The sequence below is a fragment of the Triturus cristatus genome, chromosome 3_2, assembly GCF_964204655.1.
Source record: "Triturus cristatus chromosome 3_2, aTriCri1.1, whole genome shotgun sequence".
Lineage (NCBI taxonomy): Eukaryota > Metazoa > Chordata > Amphibia > Caudata > Salamandridae > Triturus > Triturus cristatus.
The window spans coordinates 1,079,356,536-1,079,376,464 of NC_140584.1; positions in this window are offsets into that span (position 1 = coordinate 1,079,356,536).

A 19,929-nucleotide genomic window follows, 5' to 3' on the forward strand; every position below is an offset into this window, starting at 1 on the left:
TGGTTGTGTTTTCTCATGCTCTGGTGCCTTCTTGCCTCCAGTGTGGCATGTTGTGTGTGTTGTCATGCCATCCCCTATCTTTGCTTCAGCTGCCTACCCATTGTGGGTCTGTACTCCCTCTCTTTGTGTATGGTACACTCCTGCCATGTCCCCTACTGACATGCAGTACACTTCGCTTTGGTGTGAGCTGTCCCCTTGGTTTGTATGCGTGTGTGCATCCCCATGACTTAATTTGTGCCACTGTGCTTTGTGGTGCAGTTCTTTGTCGAGGGTCAATGTGTCACTCAGTGCATTTCCCCAATGGGTCATGTGTGATGTTCTGGTGCTGTTTTTCAGTCATGGTTGCTGATATGAAGTTAAACTGTGTGTGCTGCCCAGTCCTGTAGTCAAGTTGTTTCCACCTTTGTGTCCCAGACTTGTGCATCTATTGGGTGTTGTGTTGGATGTATATGTGTTATTTGTGTTATTGCTTCACTTCCTGGGTGTGCTGTTGTCTTTATGCTGTGCTGTATGGTGTTGTGTGGGTTGCTGGTCTGTCACTGATGTCTGTGTGTGTCTGGTATGCTTGGTGTGCACACACAGCTGGTTGTGCATGCAGTGCTGTGTCTGTATGTTGCCTTGTGATTGCCTGGTGTGCATCCCCTGATGTCGCGCTGTGTTTGCTATGTGATTGTTCTGCCTGTGCATCTGTTGTTTGTTTGCTGTGGCTGTGTTGTTCTGTGATGGTGCACTTCTTGTGTGTGTTGTGGTATGTTGTCTGTGCATTGTTCCTGAGTGATGAGGTTGTGCACCCCTGCTGTGTCTGTGCTCCCATTGCCTTTTCCCAGTTTAGCTGCACAGGGCATGTCTGTTGTTGTTGTTGTGGCTCTGTGTGTGTTTCTGCTGTGTTATGTGTTTGTCTGTTGTATTTGTTTCCACATCTGTGGTGGCATCCCTGTGTGTGTGTGTGTGATGTTTGTGGCTGGGCCCAGGTTGTGTGTTTTTTGTGTGTGTATCTGTCAAGTATTGCCAGCCTTCAGTGTGTTTGGCAGTGGTGCTGTGTGCTGCTGGTGTGAGGGGGTATGTGTGTAGATTCTTACTGGTGTTTGGCAGTCCTGAGGTGTGTAGATGGTCCCTGTGTGTAGTACTGCTGGTGTACTCCTGTGAAGTAGTTGTCTGGATGTGTGGCTGTTCCCAGTTTGACTTCAGGGCCTTCCTTTCATCCTTGTGCCTATACATAGTTTGCCTTGCTGACTCCCTGTGTTGTTGCACTGAGCTGTCTGTGGTTTGATTTCACTGACTGTGCCAGCCATGTGTGCTTTGATGGTGTGAGAGTGTTGTGCTCTGTCCCTTGTGTGATGTGATGTACACATGCTTGTTGTGTGTCTCCACGGCCTTCCATTTGTGTGCAGCCCACTTTGGCTTCCCTATTTGTTGTGCTCCATTGCTGTTGGCATGTGGGGTGTGTATGTATGAATGTGTGACTGTGCAGGCTATGTGTCCATTTGGATGTTGATTCCTTGTGTGTGTTCATTTGTTGCTTGTCCTCATTGCTTTTTCCCTGAGTGTGGTGTTGTGTGTGTTTCCCTGGCCCTGTGCTACTGTGCTGTGTGTTGTGTGTTCCTGTGCAGCCACTCCTGCATTGTGTGTCTCCATGATTGTTTGTTGTGTGGTGCAGGGTATGTATTGCCCTGGCTTGTTGTTGTGCATGGGGTGCACAGGGGGGGCACATGGCATGTGCCTTCATGGAGTGTGCTAGTGTGTGGGGGGAGTGAGTGTGTCCCTATGGTCTTTGTGCCCTGCCAATGCCTGGCACTGGCCCTGCCTTCTGCATTGTGCGCATGTATTTGCTTGTGTTCGCCGCTGCGGTGACCTGGACATTGCTGCATGGTGGCGGTAGCTGTGTGTCCAGGATGCAGCGGGGTGACTTTGTGGCAGGTTGGTGATGTGTGGGTGCCCTTGTGGATGTGTCCCTGTCCCCCCTCGGGTGTCTGATGTGGATTTGGGCCCTGTGTCAGGCCGTGGGTTGTGTGTTGTGTTTTGTGTCATTGCGTACCTGCGGCGTCGTCTGCGGCGGTCCATGAGTTCCCGGTGATGTAGCAGGTACAGCACCGGAAAGATGTGTAGAGGTGGGTCCATGGCGGTTGTGACCGGGACTCTGCTTTCGCGCTCTACTGTTGAGTTTCCGCCGTCTCTGGTTGGGCGGTGTCTCTGCTGCGGTGCGTCTGCTTGCTTGAGTCATCCTAATTTGTGGAGCGGGGTAGACGTCATTCCGCACGGCGGAGGGTCTCCATTTGATCCGACCACAGCGGTGGCAGGCGCATATTGATGACGGTGCGCATCGCACCGCGGCGGCCGGAAATTGGCCTATGTTTGACCATACTAATATGGCAGGCGTGATGTCCGCTGCTGGCGGGCTTAAAAAGGCATTTTTCCGCACTGCCAGCGCCGCGATGGTCACGCTGCCCTACATCCTAATGGACCCCATAGAGTTTATCTATATAGCTCAGTGGTCACAGATAATACAGAGTATCTTTTGTTGCTAATTCAGGTTTGGCTGAAAATAATTAAACTAATTTCCCATTTAAATACTGCTGCTAATGCAGCTATTTTTGCTAACAGGCTTACTTCCTCCTATTTTACTTTGTGCCGGGGAGTTCATCAAGGTTGTCACCTTTCCCCATTTCTCTTTAACCTAGCTTTGGAAGCCTTCATTTCCAGGATCAGAAATCACTCAGACATACAAGGCTTTTCATGGAATGCTCAGCAAACCGGTCCTAGGATGCTTGTTTCCAGTCTGGGGAGCACCCGACCTGGCAGTTATGGCTGGACTGGTCCCAAAGGGAGCACGGTCAAGACTGATTTACATATGGCTGGGTCAAAACTGGAATGGCAGGGGGAGCAAAACAACTATGGATTTAGGCCCAGATCTCTATACTGGGATGAATGTATGACATTGTTCTGCATTCTGTCCATCAATTATTCTTTTTGCAGCAAATTAAAATGGCAGTTTATGTTGATGATATTCTTGTGTTTATTTCACTTCCCCAAGGATCGATTACAGTTTTTTTACAAGAGGTCGCCTCTTACTCTCTTGTCTGCGACTATAAATTAAACCACAATTACTGTCAAATCTTACCTCTTAACAAATGTACTTTTAAATTGGATTTTTCAACTTCCAAATTCTCCTGTCCTGGAACATGACCAAAATCAAATACCTAGGATTATGATTTTATTCTTCACTCAAAACCTCTATCTCATTAAGCCTAGATGATTGTATAAATAGATTAACATCCTCAGTTAATTGTTGGCACCCTTTACACCTCTCCTGTAGGACTCACCTTGATATTATAAAGATGATGTTGGTACTCATTGTTTTATACACCATTCTCAACATTCCATTATACACTCCATATATCTCTACTAAAATTAATTGTCATGAATCAGATGATGTCATTAAATTCCCTGATCTTAAATACAGCTCAGTTTTTCTTTTAAAGCAGTCTATTCATTGCCTTTCACAATCTTTTATATTTTCTCCTCTATGGGCAGACTTGGAGAAATATTTTCTCTTTCCTTTCACTTTTCATGAATAATTGGCTTTCTCCAGAAAACCTCAAACTCTCTACACACACTTTTTCAAACATCTATGTAATTTACTAGAACCTTCATTGTCATATAAACAAACCTATTGATATTACTTTCCTCGATTCTACAATTTGTCATAACACCTCATTTTCAATCTTGTATCAACCAACCTGCATCACCCTTCCCCACATTAGGTGCTCTTCTTCTTACAAATCCAAAAGCTTCCACTATTTATAGATTCTTACAACAAATTCCCATTAACACACCTAAAACTGATACTGAATTAGCCTGTGAACATGATTTAGAAGTCACTTGGCCTGTCTCTACTTGGCAACGTATCTGGATAAAATTATGGAAAATGTTTCATGCTGCTAACGTCACACAAACATTATTTTACATCTACAACTGGCTCATCTTCTCTCCTGCTACACTTCTCCACATATACCTGAATATACCTGACAGTTGTTGGTCATTTCAATCACATACTGCAGATATCAAACATTTAATATTTACTTGTCCCTTAGGTCACACTTTTTGGATGCAAGCCTACAAGCAAGCTAACTCTATTGTTTAATTCCACATTACCCTTTTCCATTAATAATGTTTTTTTGTGGGAAGTGTGGCTGACTGTTAGAATGCGGTTCCACACACACATAAATTATAGATTTAATGTTAGCAATGGCATTACAGATGACAAAAAGTTGGAAAGACTCCTCTCAATTATCCTTTCAAGCTTGGTGGCATTCAGTTTATCACAACCAGAGACTTGACACTTCATACTGTCATCCTCTCTCACTAGTTCTTAAACGCTCTGTTGTGTGGTCTGCAATCACAAATTATTTGGCTAAACAAGCACAACATCACCCTAACACAGAGGAAGTTCCTAAACCTCCTTGATGTTCCTTTCTTTTCTATTTTAAAACAATGATTTATGTTGTCACTTTAAAGTGCATAGCAGTGCATAATAATATTATATATTATCCTCAGATTGTTATTAAAATTGACAATTAATGACTTTGTTGTTATATTACCCTCCTTTTTAGGTGGAGCCTAGCGGCAGCACACATGCCCTGCTCGCTCTGCGGGACTTCTGTAGTGGAGTATGGAAGAGAAGCCCCCACACCCCACTCTCAGCCCATATTTTTCATTGGATTGTGTCTTTGTCCTTCGTAAATGCTGGCTTCTGATTCGTAAATAGGGTTGTTAATCCCTCCTTAGTATCACCTTGTCTTCATTTGTAACTTCCCATGTTTACTGGTCCCTTTACTTCGGTTGATACACGGTACGTGTTCTTTTGTCTGTAGCACTCTTTTCTTTAATTAGTTTTTCTTCATGCAGGCACGACCTGCGCTGCTTCAGTTGTTTTTGTCTTAATTCTAACTTTTTTTCCTCACTTCCTGCAAAGGTAGTGTTTTCTGTTTGTTAAAGGTTGTTGGGAAAAGTGTGGGCCGATAAAAGATATCACAAGGGTTCGAGAACCCCCCCTCCAAGTGTGGCAATTAAATGTAGTAATCATGTTGTATATTATATCTATAGCAGTTATGCCACCATTAGACATCTTCAAGGTGTGGATTTGATACAAAAGGTGCAGAAGGCAGAGGTCGAGCCCAAATTTCGGGGCGCACAGCAAGGGCCGAGACCTGAAGCTGGGCCAAAGATGACATCAAGAAAAGTGATGGCGGTGATAGAGAAGGTTAGGTGATGCTAAGTGCACGAAGGGAAGGGGCGTAGAGGGCTAACCCCGTGAATAACATACAGAGGGTGAGGATGGAATGCACAAGCAGAGCTTTGTTGGGCTCCCATTACTAGAATAGAAGAGATTCTATAGATCAGGACAGAGGTGCATTGATAGAGTTCTATAGGCTCCAGTTAGATAACAGTAGAGGAGTGTGTAAAGATTCAAGAACTCTCCAAATGTAGTTCCAGATGATATTTATTCATTAACAGGAATTGATAACAGCATCCCCAGCTGAGCAATGCTCACCGGCTACATCATATTCAAATTGCCAATCTTCTATCACTAGATCAGCAGTGACCTCATTACATTACATTCTCAGCATTACATGTCTTTACATATCTTCCCCCTTATAATATTTAAACAAAACCCAAAAGTAATATACTAAACAGAATACAAATTTTGATCAAAAATATCTAAATTAATGCTGGGGAAGAAGATATACAATGATACGCATAAAGTGCACTATCCTTGAATCTGATATACATCACCCATACTCCTTGTGACACCATTCTCCAGAACCACCACACTACGTTTGACCTCCCAATCTCCTTGTTAAACACAACACCGCTTCACACCTTTCTTCTCATTATAATACACCATGTTTTTCATTTGTGACCTTAGGACATTCCTTTGAATTTCCTCTCGATCGACCTCAACATCGATCCAGCCACACAGGACACACTTTTACCCCTGGTTTCCTTCTTTTTAAGGATACAAATGGAGAAACACCAGTCACAGAATGAGGAGTTGTCCTACGTGCCCAAATCATCCTCCTCAATTCCCTCTTCCATGGAAGATGGTTAGCAAGGGACAGTTGTATGTTGTCCCTCACCAATCGGTTTATTCTTTCGACCAACCCGTTGGCTTGAGGTTGGAAAAGAGCCACTTTCTCATGCACATTTCCCATGCCAGAGAGATAATCCGTCATCTCCCTAGATACGAATTAACACCATTTCTTCGGTATTCCTTCCTCTACAAAAATGTCCTCCCTGAACTCGATAATACTTGAAGTCTTTACTTCTCCAACATCCTTAATTACAAGTATGGTAACCTACTACGATTAAAATTAATCTGCTGCTTGAACCTTACTTGCATACAGGTCCTAAAAAAATCGATGGCTAACTTTTCCCAGGGTTTCTCTGGAAAATTCATGATATCTAATGGAGGCTGCCTAATCACTTTGGTTTTATCGCTGTTTGCGCACATTGAGCAATTTCTCACCTTTTCCTCTATCTCCCGATCCATACCAGGCCACCAGTATCACTACCTAACTTTCCTTTTCACAATACCGCGTCCCAAGTGACCCTCATGAACAATATCGAGAATTCTGGCCTGAATACCTCTGGGATGGACAAATAGGGCCCAATTCACAGGACTAACTTAAGACAAAATCCTAAACTTACTACCATTTTCGTATTCACAGAAGGCACTTACTCATTTTGGTATTCACAGAAGACACTTACTCACTTCGGTATTCACAGAAGTTAGGAGTCCTAACTTTAGGACTCCTAAATGCCTTCTGTGAATACCGAAAGTCTTAAAATTAGGATTTCTCTCAGTTTAGGAGTCTTAAAGTTAAGACCCCTAACTTTACTACTACTAAACTGAGAAAAATCCTAATGTTAAGGCTTTCAGTATTCACAGAAGGCATCTAGGAGTCCTAAAGTTAGGACTCCTAACTTCTGTGAATACCGAAATGAGTAAGTGTCTTCTGTGAATACCAAAATGAGTAAGTGCCTTCTGTGAATACCAAAATGGGAGTAAGTTTAGGATTTTGTTTTAAGTTAGTTCTGTGAATCGGGCCCATTGACTTCTTCTCATTAGCTTGCCAACAACTATGCTCAATTCCTTTTTGACTTTAAAATATTCACATAACTCAGCACTCATTCCACCATTTTCTCCCCAACCGTGTACAACTTTCGCCTCAACTTCATCCATTCCGACATCCACTTCCCTCGCAGCTGCCCATTCGTCCTCTATTATAGCAATTTACCCCTTGGCAAACATTCCAGTTCTGGAGACTTCTGCTATTTCGTCCTCAACGTCCACATCTTCTGGCAACCTCGATAAAAAATCTACCACCGCATTCTTACTTCCTTTCACAAACTCTACCTCAACATTATAATCCATAACTGATAGCAACCATCTAGTGATTTGAGGTGTAACATTCCCTTCCAAACCTCTTCTACCTTTGAAAATATATGTCAATGGCTTGTGATCCACTCTTAATTTGAAGGGAATCCTCCACACATAAAATCTGAACCTGTTGATCCCCCAACAACAAGCCAAAACCTCTCTCTCAATCACAGAATATGTGATTTCTGCTTCTTGCAACCTTCTAGATGCAAAACAGATTATGTTTTCAGTGCCATCTTTAACTTGCGTGAGCACTGCACTATTGCCCACCTTGCTAGCATCCGTTGTGACATACGACTTTGCTGTCACATCAAAATGTCCTAGTGTCGGAGCATGAGTAATACTCTTTTTTATGTGTAAAAATGCATCTTCACATTCTCCACTCCAATCAAACTCAACTCCTTTTTTCAACCGTTTCCTCAAAGGCTTCACAATTTCCGTAAATTCCTTCACAAATTTAGCACAATACTCTGCTAGACCTAAGACTGATTTTAATTCTCCCTTAGTACGTGGTCTATTTGCTTTCTCTATTGCAGTCACAATGCTTTTTTTTGGACTTATACCCTTGGCACTGATTGTATGCCCTATATAAGTCACTTCATCCATTCTGATTTGACACTTTTCCCTTTTTACAGTCATGTCATGTTTACACAATCTCAGCTTTACCTCATCAAACATTTTCTCATGTTCAGGAAGATTTTTTCTCACGATACGTATGCCATCTTGGAAACATAGCACATGATTCAAATCGCCAAATATGGTCTTCATTATCCTCTGAAAAACTGCAGAAGCCAAGGCTGGGCCAAATGGCATCCTCATGTAATGAAACGCACCCAAGGGCGTCGCCAATGATATCAAATGACTCGACTGTGCATGCAAGTCCACCTGGTGATAAGCGGACGACATATCAAGGACACTAAATACAACTCCTCCACCTTCCATTGTTAACATTTCGGAGATATTAGGAAGTGGTTGTCTGTCCACCCAAATACATTTATTCAAATCACGGAGGTCAATACATAAACAAATCTTTCCCTCAGGCTTGGGTGCCACCACGATTGGCGCCAACCACTCGAAAGCCTCAATGGCTTTCGAGTGGTTAATAATAGTGTTTAATAATTTGCTGTTTCAATAGTTTATCCAACTCTACTTTCAAGAGATGTCTCATAACATTAGGAACATTCCTCACTTTATGTACCACAGGTCTCACTCCTTCTTTTAATATGATCTTGTGTGAGAACCCCTTCAATAACCCCAACTTATCAGAAAATACATCAGGGTACTTCTCGATGAGATCATCATGACTGGCACCACTCACTACCTTCACCTCATCATTTTCAGCTAACATTATGGGTTCAGAGGCATTAGGATTGATGATTATGCCAAAATCTCACAGATGACGCTACCCCAGTAAATTTTAACCACAGTCGGTAATGTATAATCTACCATTCACCTCCCTACCCTTGAAGCCAATTGTTAACCATTTTATTCCCAGAATCTCAATTTTCCTTCCAGCATATCCTACAGCTTTTATGTCTGATTTGCAAGGAATTGGTACATTTCCAGTTGCTCTCAAACGTTTCTTTGGAAATCAAGGTGAACAAACTTCCAGAGTCTACTAAGACTCGTACAGACACCCCTTCCAAGAGCACTCGACAATGGGGTTTCTCTAACTTGTCAGTACTCTCAAGTTTCACGCCACATTCACCAGGACTTCTTATGACCTATCCACACTGCACTTTACCATCCAGCGTGGAAATAATTTCAACCGTTGAAATTAATTCTTGAACATCATCACAAGAATCATCCAACTGTTGATCAACCTGTTGAACCCGTCTGGAATTCCTAAACTCTATTCTAGTTCTACACATCTTCGCAAGATGACCCCTCTTGCCACACTTCCTACAAACTGCACTTCTGGCAGTACATCTTGCATTGGATGCAATGTGCCCTGGAGCACCACAACGAAAACATCTTACCTCTCTCCAATCTCAATTTTTTTGTTTAACCTGAATTTCACTTTTAGATTTCCCTTCACTTATCCCTTTCACATCACACTTCCCTTTTCCTTGCACCACCCCCACTTCAGCAGTAAGGGTTTCTTTCTTTTCACCACCTGAATTGCCCATTTCTTTTAACCATATCGCTGTATGCTCCATCCCCTTTGCAATCTTGATGGTTTCTCCAAATTGGGATCTTTCATGAATAATCTCTTTATAATTCTTTTGTTATTAGTACACCTGACTATTTGATCCCTAATCCAGGAATCAGCTGCTCAAAGCGACTTGACAGTGCCAAACCCCTCATCGTAGCAACATAAGATGATATGTCTTCATCTTGCTTTTGTATTCTAGAGAAAAACCTATGCCGCTCTAATACTAAATTAGTTTTGGGAGTGAACTGAATATCAAGCATTTGTATGGACATGTCCTAAACATTATATGCTTGTCCATCACCCATACCCAAAGATACTTCAGGTAAGGCCTCCTATATCCTTCTCCCTTCAATCCCAACATGAAGTAAAATTGCTTGCCGCCTGAGGCATCCCTAACAATCACCACCAATAGCCAACATATAAGTCACAAAGAGATTCTTTCACTGTTTCCATGGCACAGGCTGATCCTCAGGAGATGACAAGAAGGGTGGAGGTGAAGACATGGATTGATCTGCCTTTCTTGGAATACAACCAACACAACAAACTAAAATAAATACTAAAAATAACAACTCAATATAACAAACTAACACAAAAATTTAAAACAAGAAATCCAAGTATCCTTATTGAAAAGTCTTGTTTTCTTTTCCTTGTACTGTTTTTCTATTTAATTACTTTTGTAACACTAGAAGAAAGAAATTAATGTCCTTTCCTCTAATAAACCTTCACTTTCCCCAAGTTGTAATGTGTTTTCCTTCCTGTTTTTTTACAGATGAAGGTCTATTTCTCTAATACACTTCTCTCCTCCTCCCTGAGGAGGACATCATTGGAATGCGGGTGGAAGTGAAAGAAAAGCCTTCGTGAAGAGAATGTCACCATTGAGATGTCACCATGATACGATGAGTGTTTTCCATTTTACGATGCAATCAGCGTGAAGTCTGTCGCGTGCCGATATGCGTGCCCAGAATCAGACGTGCTGACTTGATCAAGGTAATTGTTGGAGCTCCTGCTGGTACACGCACTGGGGCTCTTGCTAGGAGCTTGCGATAGGAACTTGCGCTCAACTTTACACGCGCTGGAGCTCGTGGTAGGGACTCGCGCTCAACTTGAAAAAATCAGCCCTCACACCAAGTAGCACAGGGAAATCATAACGGCATTTGGCAAATGACAAACTAAACTCGCAAATATCTTGCATATGTGGTATAACGTTTGATAAGCACATCCAGCCGTCACACAGGCAAATATATTTCAATTTTGTAGATGAAGGGCTATATAACGCTTAAACATTAGCATATACACGCAACGTGAGTGTTAGAAAATTTATTCGACGAACAGTTCTTGTTGCTCATCAGTCTTCCAATCCTTTCCCACAGTAATGGAAGTTAAAGCTCATTCGTAACACAATATATTAATTCAGGATAAAGTGCACTTGCCTGAATTTCACTCAATTTGTATTTCCAGGGGTGTGGATGCTGACCGTCTGTTCCCTGCACAGCTGCTTTAACTCCTTCAGCAACTTGTTGCCAGTGTAAAGTTTCAAGAACTCTCCAAATGTAGATCCAGATGATATTTATTCATTAACAGCAATTGATAACAGCATCCCCAGCTGAGCAACGCTCACCGGCTACATCATATTCAAATTGCCAATCTTCAATCACAAGGTCAGCAGTGACCTCATTACATTCCATGCTCAGCATTGCATGTCCTTACAGAGTGCTATGGATAGGCTTGAGATGCTGTGAGAACTGTATGTGCATCCAACCACTGTCGATCTTGGTGTTTGCATGTGGTTTGGTCTAGATTGAGATGCACTGGCAAGCCGTGTGTTTGTGAACAGCAGCATGTGGTGCAGGTTAGGATAGATGTACATTGTTAGAGTATTCTGCTGTTTCCAGTAACAATACTTGCAGTCCCTCATGACAGGACTGGCGTACACTGACAGAGCTGTGCATGTATCCCAGTACTGTTGCACATGACCTGCAGTTCAGAGTTGACGTTCTTTGGCTGTGCTGTGTATGGACCTCAGTAGTGGAACGGAAGGGGTTTTGCTTGGGCAGAGAGCGTTGCGTCTGTTTTGCGTCTGACCTGCCCAGTGGCGTAATGATAATTGAGGGGGCCCCCCTGCAAGGTATGTGGAGGGGCCCCCTCCAAACTCTATCAGGAGCTCCCCGGCAGAAGTGCAGTGCAGTGCAGTGCAGAGGGGGCCCCCCTGGAGCTTGGGGGCCCCCCTGGAGCTTGGGGGCCCCCCGCACTGCCGGGGATGCATGGGCCTGTGTTACGCCCCTGGTCCTGCTTCTTGCTCTCCCCGCAAGGAAAAGCGCTGGGTTACAGTGGGAGACACCTCCCTGCGCATCTACAAAATGGGTCCCAATCATCGCTCCCCGGGAAGAGGTGAGTGAGCGGGTACCTCCGCACATTTCTGTCTTTGGCTGGTCGGCCATTCCCTGTTGAAAATACTCCCATTTTCAAGGTACTTATCTCATTAAAGCTGTGCTCTTGCGAAATGAGACCAGCGTAGTCATAGCCCTACAAGGCTCTCTTTTCACTGTAAGCTCCATCCATCTGCATGAATCCTTTCCCTGAGGCTTAGTAACCTCAAGTGACTGAACTGCATTCAGGAAGCCCGATGGGCCTGATTCATGTTGGTCATTCCAGTAAGTAAGCTGGGATGGTTAATGCACTCCCTGCTGAGGTCTAAATTTTAAATGTAGTTCTTGGTCCCAGAAGTTAGGGAGGTGCTTGAGGGCAAGGAAAGTGATCCAGGGTTCGAAATCCCCCTAGGGACCCTCAAAGCCAAGTGGGTGCTACAGCTGGTAAACTAGGACAACATACTATATATACCATGGAGGAACTAACACAACTCACTTGAAGTAAGTTTTGTTAGTTCCTCCAAAGTATATATGGCTCCCGGTTGTTTGTCTCACCAGAGTGTTGCTGCTTCGTTATCAAACTGCCACCACAAACATCAGATTTTCCCAGAAAGGGTCTTTCAACGTCATTCAAAAAACGGAGAGGTAGACAGTGCGGCGCCTCATAGCCATAGTGTACAAAACTTCAGCTGAAATACTTCCTGAATACAAATCAGGTGATAATCTGCGTCTGGTCCAAGCAGGTGTTTGTGCTGGCAAAAAGTCGGGGGCAAATTGTGCACCTAGGGCTTTTGCCCGTATTATTTTGTCAGGAAAAACATGGTGGCAATCAGAAGGCAAATAATACCGACAATGAAGTTGTGTACCTTGAAACAGGGGAAAACACTTTTTTTTGTGCGTTACCCATCATTTCAAGTTCTCAACTCTGAATTAGGTGCAAATTTGCACCTGTTAAGCACCATACTCCATGCAATCAGCATTAATCAAATGAGCATTTGCATTCCAGAATGAGCCCATTTTGTAATCTGGGCTAATAAAGTCATTTAAAAGTGTATGTTAACCCCTTCAGTGCCCGCCCCTTTCCCCGCCCTGTGCCGGCCGTTTCATTAGCGCGCGGGGTTTGTGACGAGCTGGTCTCGTCATGGGCACAGCGCTACCGCGGCCCATGACGAGACCAGCTCGTCACGGGCATTGAAGAGGTTAATGGTGCAGAACACAAATTTGTGCAATAATGTATTTGTTGTTTCTGTAAAGAACTGATGTGGTTTTCAACAGGTGTAACTTTCCATGGCTACTGGCCCCTTTACTTCAGTTGTTACACGGGTACTTCTTATTTAGTTTGTAAGCACTACTTTCTTTTAATGTGTTTCACCTACTGCAGGCACGGCATGCTTTCCTGCAATGTTCACAATAAAAGGGAGGGGGGCAGTCAGCCACTCAGTCTCCTCCTCCTGTAACTAAGCCAGGCATGTGGGCCAGCAGCATCGGGTAAGGGAGTGGGGGGACGCCTCCAGGCGAGGGCCCCCCTCCTCAAGCTCCGACAGAGGTGGTGAGGGCTACGACACCTCACATGCGAGCGGCTCCCTTGGCAATAGCAGCCATGCAGGCGCATGCCCCGTGTGGGCGGATGGAGCTACGCTTCCCACACCGCAAGACCAGGGATCCCCTCGGCAGGCGGTAGTAGAGGTTAATGAATTCCATGAATTTATGTCTCCCATGCGTACAGTAGCAGCATATGAGCATGACCTGCGTAAGGGGATGGGGCTGCTGCGTGTACTTTTCCCAGTTACTTAATGTTAACATGGCCATAGCTTTCCTGTACAGTTGCTAGAAAGGTTTATAATGTTGTATACAAGCACTTTTTTCTTTAAATAATAACTCCACTGCAAAAATGGACAATGCCAATAGCTCCAACTCCAACAAAAGGGAGACCTATTGCATTGCAAATGCTTGTTCTTTTTTGTTCCCCCCTCCTTTTTCCCTCAACTACATCTTTCTTATTGCTTTGAATGCATTATTATGCTGTATTTTGTTTAATTCTAATAAACCAGCCGTGGCCGGTGCAGGTAGGAGCGGTGCGGTGGTGGAGTGAGGCGGGGAGAGTCTACGGAGTAGGGGAAATTAAATAAAACAATTTACCTTGCGCTTGCCTTAGGCGCAATGTTAGTCATTTTATATATATTTTATTTTTATTTTGCCTATTCCGTCCTCTGTTGACTTCCCCGCCACCCTGTCACACCCCCGCCCCACCACTCTTACCAGCACGGGCCGCGGCTGTAGATAGACCTACTTTTAAACTTGACAGTGTGTCCTTTTGCTACTGTGAGAGGGCACATCACCTCTCCCTTAGCAAGTGCTGGTACTCTCCCTTCCTAAATAAGGAAGTGCAGGTACCTGACAGTAATTGCCCACTCAAAGCTCTGCCTCTCGAGCCCCGTAGACCAGAGAACATTGAGAATTGGAAATAAGCAGCGCTAATGTGCTTCAACAGCACGCATCTCAAACCACAGCAGAAAGTGTGAAATGCTCGAATTCATCGTGTAAATATAATTGTACCTACATTACAAATGCCACACACAATTTAATGAGTGCACCAAGATGGTACACCGATGAGCTGCAGGCTCCCCATCTCTAACCCTCATTACACACAGTGCTGAACAGGAGTCCCTTGATTGGATAGTAAGCAGATGCCGCGCGCGCTGGCGCCGCTCCAGGCCTGCTTCCGCAGCCTTCCTCGGGCGCACGTGCCAGGCTATCAGACGGTTCGCGCCAACTGTTCCCAGAGCTGCTCCGAAGGACGTCTCTGAGACTCACTGCACATTTTTATTCTGCATATGCAAATCAGGCGGAGTTATATTTAATCAGCCCCGACAAACAGCAATTACTTGAGAGCTGTTTGGGATAAGCGCAGCGTGATCACCTGTACTGAATGACGTGCGTGATCACCTGTACTGAATGACGTATCTCTTTCAGCGACAGGTCTCTGCAGTAGCTCCGGGGCCGTGGGCCCCTGATGTTGGCTGCAAAGACATTCTCTGCAGGGGAGACAAGAGAGCCCCCCACGTCTCAATCAGTGTAATAAGCAACTGACACTAACAAGGGGAAACACGACAGCTTCACACTGGCAATGAAAAGAGGGGCGTCAATAGTGCACCTGGGAACCCCTCTACAGCAGATTGCATTTATTTCCCTTGCAGAAGACACTGTAACTAGACAGCCTCTGAGGTGCTGTGACGTGGAAATGTAAGTAAGTACTTTAAAAATGGCACTGCTACACTCCTCATATGACCAGCAACTAGAGTGGCGTTTGTATTGAGGGTTTTTTGAAAAATTTCAAGGGCCTGGCCTCTAGGCGCTTAAGTTACAATGAAGTAAAATGAAAGGAAATGTATCACCAAATAAATATTGACAGCGCGTTTCAAGAAATGAATTCACACATAACACCAGCGCTCATAATACATGTTGGCCTCAGGGTTTGGGCTCTCAAGAAATTGACTGCATGAACATGTGATGTGCCACCCAAGCTTCAAAGTATGCAACTTCAGCCCCCACCATTCAATGGGAGAACAGGAAGGGTTAATAAAGCCAGGAAACAGAACTGAACTGTATGAATGCTGGCTTGGTAGATTGCCCCCTAATTTGTGCTTTTGACATTTCAGTTGTTCTGCATATGTCCAAGGCATAGAGTCAGTTCCACCACTCAGCATGCAACGGGGCCCCTATGCGGCCTTCAAGCTACAAGGAACACATGTTCTATAATGTTTCTAGAAATGTCGATGGGAAACTATACAGAAATGGGGGGCTGTCAGGCTTAAGAGGCTCCAAGTTTTAGGAAGCTTTTAAGGGGCACTTGCAAGGCATTCTGCAAGAGATTAAGGGGTCTATTCATAGTGACCCCTGGCACTTCATTGCAACCCATGGACTCAGAAACACTGGGGCACCGCGCCCCTATGCACATCAGTTGGGGTTCCAATCTGCTTGGTTTTTGTCATTTTTTAAATAAGACTAATAGTGAATAACAGTATATTATTCACTATTGTTGTAATAAAAAATGAAGTACAATTAGCTAAAATATAACCCTATGGGAGAGAGTGTGTAAATGTGTTATTGTGTGTTAATGTGTAAGCATCTGTGTGTGAGTGAATGTATAGGTCAAATGGGGTGTGATGTCAACCCTGGCCTTTCGGTAAATTGACATTCACGCTGAAACCCCTCTCTGAATTTACTCCTATGCATCTAGCATGGCAAAAAGACCGGGAAGGGCGTTACTAGCGTTATTACTCTTGTATAATTACACAGAATCACAGCAAAATTACATGAGATTGCGCTGAATTACACTAGGAACATACCCCAGCATCTATTTTCTTAGTCTAAAATACACCCTTGTGCTTAAAATGGACCGAAGATGCATTTCGCTTGAAGAAAATAGTGCTAAATGCAACAGAGCGAACAGCAGCTGTTCACTAAGGGACTGATTAGGATGGCAGTTTTTGGCACATCCCCGGTGTTGTCGGTGGTGAAAAACTCCCTTTGCCTCACTCCTGCGGCGGTCCTCGCATCTGCCATATTACAATGGGCTAAGACATCGCATATCCCGTTCGTCGCAGTGTTTCCGGATCTGCCAGAATTTTCATTCCGCAGCGGTGGCGGAGGGAGCCAATAGAGAAAGACCGCCGTACGGAATGACGTTACGACCGCCGGACAAATCACGATACCTCAAACAGCCCATCAGAACGCAGCGGAGAATCCAGCCACTCAGAGACGGCAGAAGCACAACTGCAGAGACAGAAGCTCGAATCCGGGGCACCTCCACACAGTCCTGACCGGCATGGATCCAGCTCTTCAAGCCCTTCCGCTGCTGTACCTGATCCACTACCAGCAGATAAGACGCCGCTGCGGTCAACACCACAGGTAAGTAAATAACACATCTCCACATACAACCACAACTCACAACTGATGAGCTGTAATACTTTTCCTGTCTACATCAGAGACCCTGATGGAGACAGCAACATCTCTCCCGGAGTACTTACACATGTCCTACTTGCTTGAAATTGCCACGTCCGCAGTGGGTCACCCATCAACATCGAACTCACTGCAAGGTTCCGGTCATGTTGCCGCAGTGGTGAAAATGTGGGAAAACCTGCCCAGAATGTAGTATGCAGGGCTTGCGGCAGGCATGGGCAGTGTGTGCAGCTGCCCAGGGCCCCACCTTCACCCTACCCACATGGTGACCTGCATCAATTGGTCACAGCCCACAGCACACGTCCCACATCCAGTTCTTCCCATGCTGTGTGCTCCTATTGTGCCTCCCCCTCCATGCACTATTTAGCAGCCAAGTGTGGCTCGACCTCACACCTCACACTTCAAAGGGCAAGGTAGATTGTCTGGGAAGGTGGGGGTGAAGATTAACACCCTGCACAGAAGGTCAGGGGCGGGATAACCCTCCTCCTCACACTTGCCTTCCACTCATGTGAATCAAAGTGAGTAAATTATGAAATGAAGAGTCACTCTGCATATTAACAACCATGGACTGTTCACTCTGCATGTCAAGTCTCTCAGACAGATCATACACTGAAACTCTGCCACATGCACATACCATAAGTCAGCAGCAATGTATGACAATAAATAGACTAGCAAAACCAAAGGGGATGATGGACGGAGTGTTGAACATTGCAAACACTCACCCCCAGTCAACTGATCTGTGTTTAATCCATCATCATTCATTAGCGCACTCCTCCACCTCAGTTCAGACATGGCCATATGCAAATCAGTCTGACCCTGTGCCTCATGGGAACAGTCCAGCCCGAACTGCCAAGCCATGTCTTCCCTGGACCGGAAACAAGCATCCTGGGACCGGTTTCTGGCTAATCAGCCGTCATCAGCCAGGCTAGCTTGAATCCAGTGGCAAAGTGAGCAAGGGACCCACGTCCGGGCATACCCTGCCAGGGCATACCCTGCCAACTTAGGGCGAACAAAGCAAAACCAAAACCTGGCAGTTCGGGCTGGACTGTTCCCATTGGGCACAGGGTCAATACTGATTTGCATATGGCTGGGTCCAAACTGGAATGGCACTGGATTGGCATGGTGAGCAAAAAAATGATGGATTTAGGCCCAGATCTCTGTACTGGGGTGAATGTATGACATTGTTCTGCATTCTGTCCATCAATAGTTCTTTTTGCATTTGTCACCCCGAGTTGGACGGGTATGCTCAGACGTGAGTCCCGTGCTCTCCATGCCACTGGAATCAAGCTATCCTGGCTGAAGAGGGGTGAAACCCCGAAACCGGTCCTAGGATGCTTGTTTCCAGTCCAGGGAGGACCTGGCTTGGCAGTTCGGGCTGGACTGTTCCCATTGGGCACAGGGTCAAGACTTATTTGCATATGGCTGGGTCCAAACTGGAATGGCATAGTGAGCAAAAAAACAACAATGAATTTAGGCCCAGATCTCTGTACTGGGGTGAATGTATGACATTGTTCTGCATTCTGTCCATCAATAGTTCTTTTTGCAATAAATAGACTAGCCCAAAGTGGAGTGCACAGTGCAGGAAAACCATGGAGAAAGCCACATAGCATTTGTACATTACATGCAAGAGAAGGAACATATCACACTACCCTTAGGCCATCAAATCAGACATGGGTGGCACAGTGATTGAAATTAAACTAAAGTAACATCCGTGCAAATCTCTGGGAAACAGCAATGCAAGCTGTGCATTGGCCCAGGAATGATAGAAATTGTCAGAAGCAATAAAGGGACCAACCCCACATCTGTGTCAACTACCTTGACATGTGTATACCACCAGCACAACACACATGGCTCATTGTCACACTCCCTGACTGTCAAGCCCAAGTATGACCTTCACACATACCCCTCATCTACCCATCTCACACCTGCACTACTCAACACCTGTGAGAAACACAGATAACGGTGCAAATAAGGTCCTGTTAGTTTCCTGATAGCACATCACAATCCCACTCAGGGTTGTCTGAACCAATGCTGATCAAAAACCAATAGCCAAACAAGAATCTCACAAACAACATCCAAAGAAGTCCAACAAGCTCAGCCATGTGCAGGCAAACAGTGGATAGACAATGTGACCCTAGACAGAACAGGAATACACAGCATTTTCACTCCGGACAAATGCACAGACACCATACCCTAACCCAATGAAAAATTGCATTATCAAATGCCAATCATGAACACTAACAATGATCAATAGGACAAATCTGCTAATACAGACATACACACTACACCAGTTATCAAGTGAGCATGGTGTCAATGTGTAGCACAAGCACGCACATGCACACTCCTGACAATTGACAGGTCAAATAGAGGAGGACATAGCACAAATGTGAACTCAAGAGAAGCTCATGTACAAGAATCCACATTGCTGCATGTGACATTCACACAAGAAATGCACACTACAAATTCAACACACATCTGAATGTATTACAGTGCATAAACTACTCACACACAATGTCATGCAAATAGACCATCACACACACATGCACCTGTCAGTAGAAAGGGTAAACACCCAAAATATCGATTCCAAAATATCGACTGCCCAGAATATCGAAGTTAAAATATAGAGTGGACAGAATATCGACTCATCAAAATATAGATAGGTCAGAATATCGAAATTGGGGTACAAAATATCGATTACCAAAATATAGACCTTAAAAATATCGAATACCATAATATCGAATTTTAAAATATAGATTACCATAATATCGATTTTTTTTTGTGTTATGTATGGTAGTATATGTGTTAAAATTATGTATTATTTTTGTAATGTATGTTTAATTTATTTCAATAAATGAATGTTATGTAATTTAATTATTGCGTAATTTAATTCCGTAGCGGGTTGTGAGTTTATAGGGGAATAGGGTGGGAAGTAATTTAATTATGGTTAATTAAATGTTAATTATATTTATATGTTTTGATAATTAATTAATTGACAATTAATTATT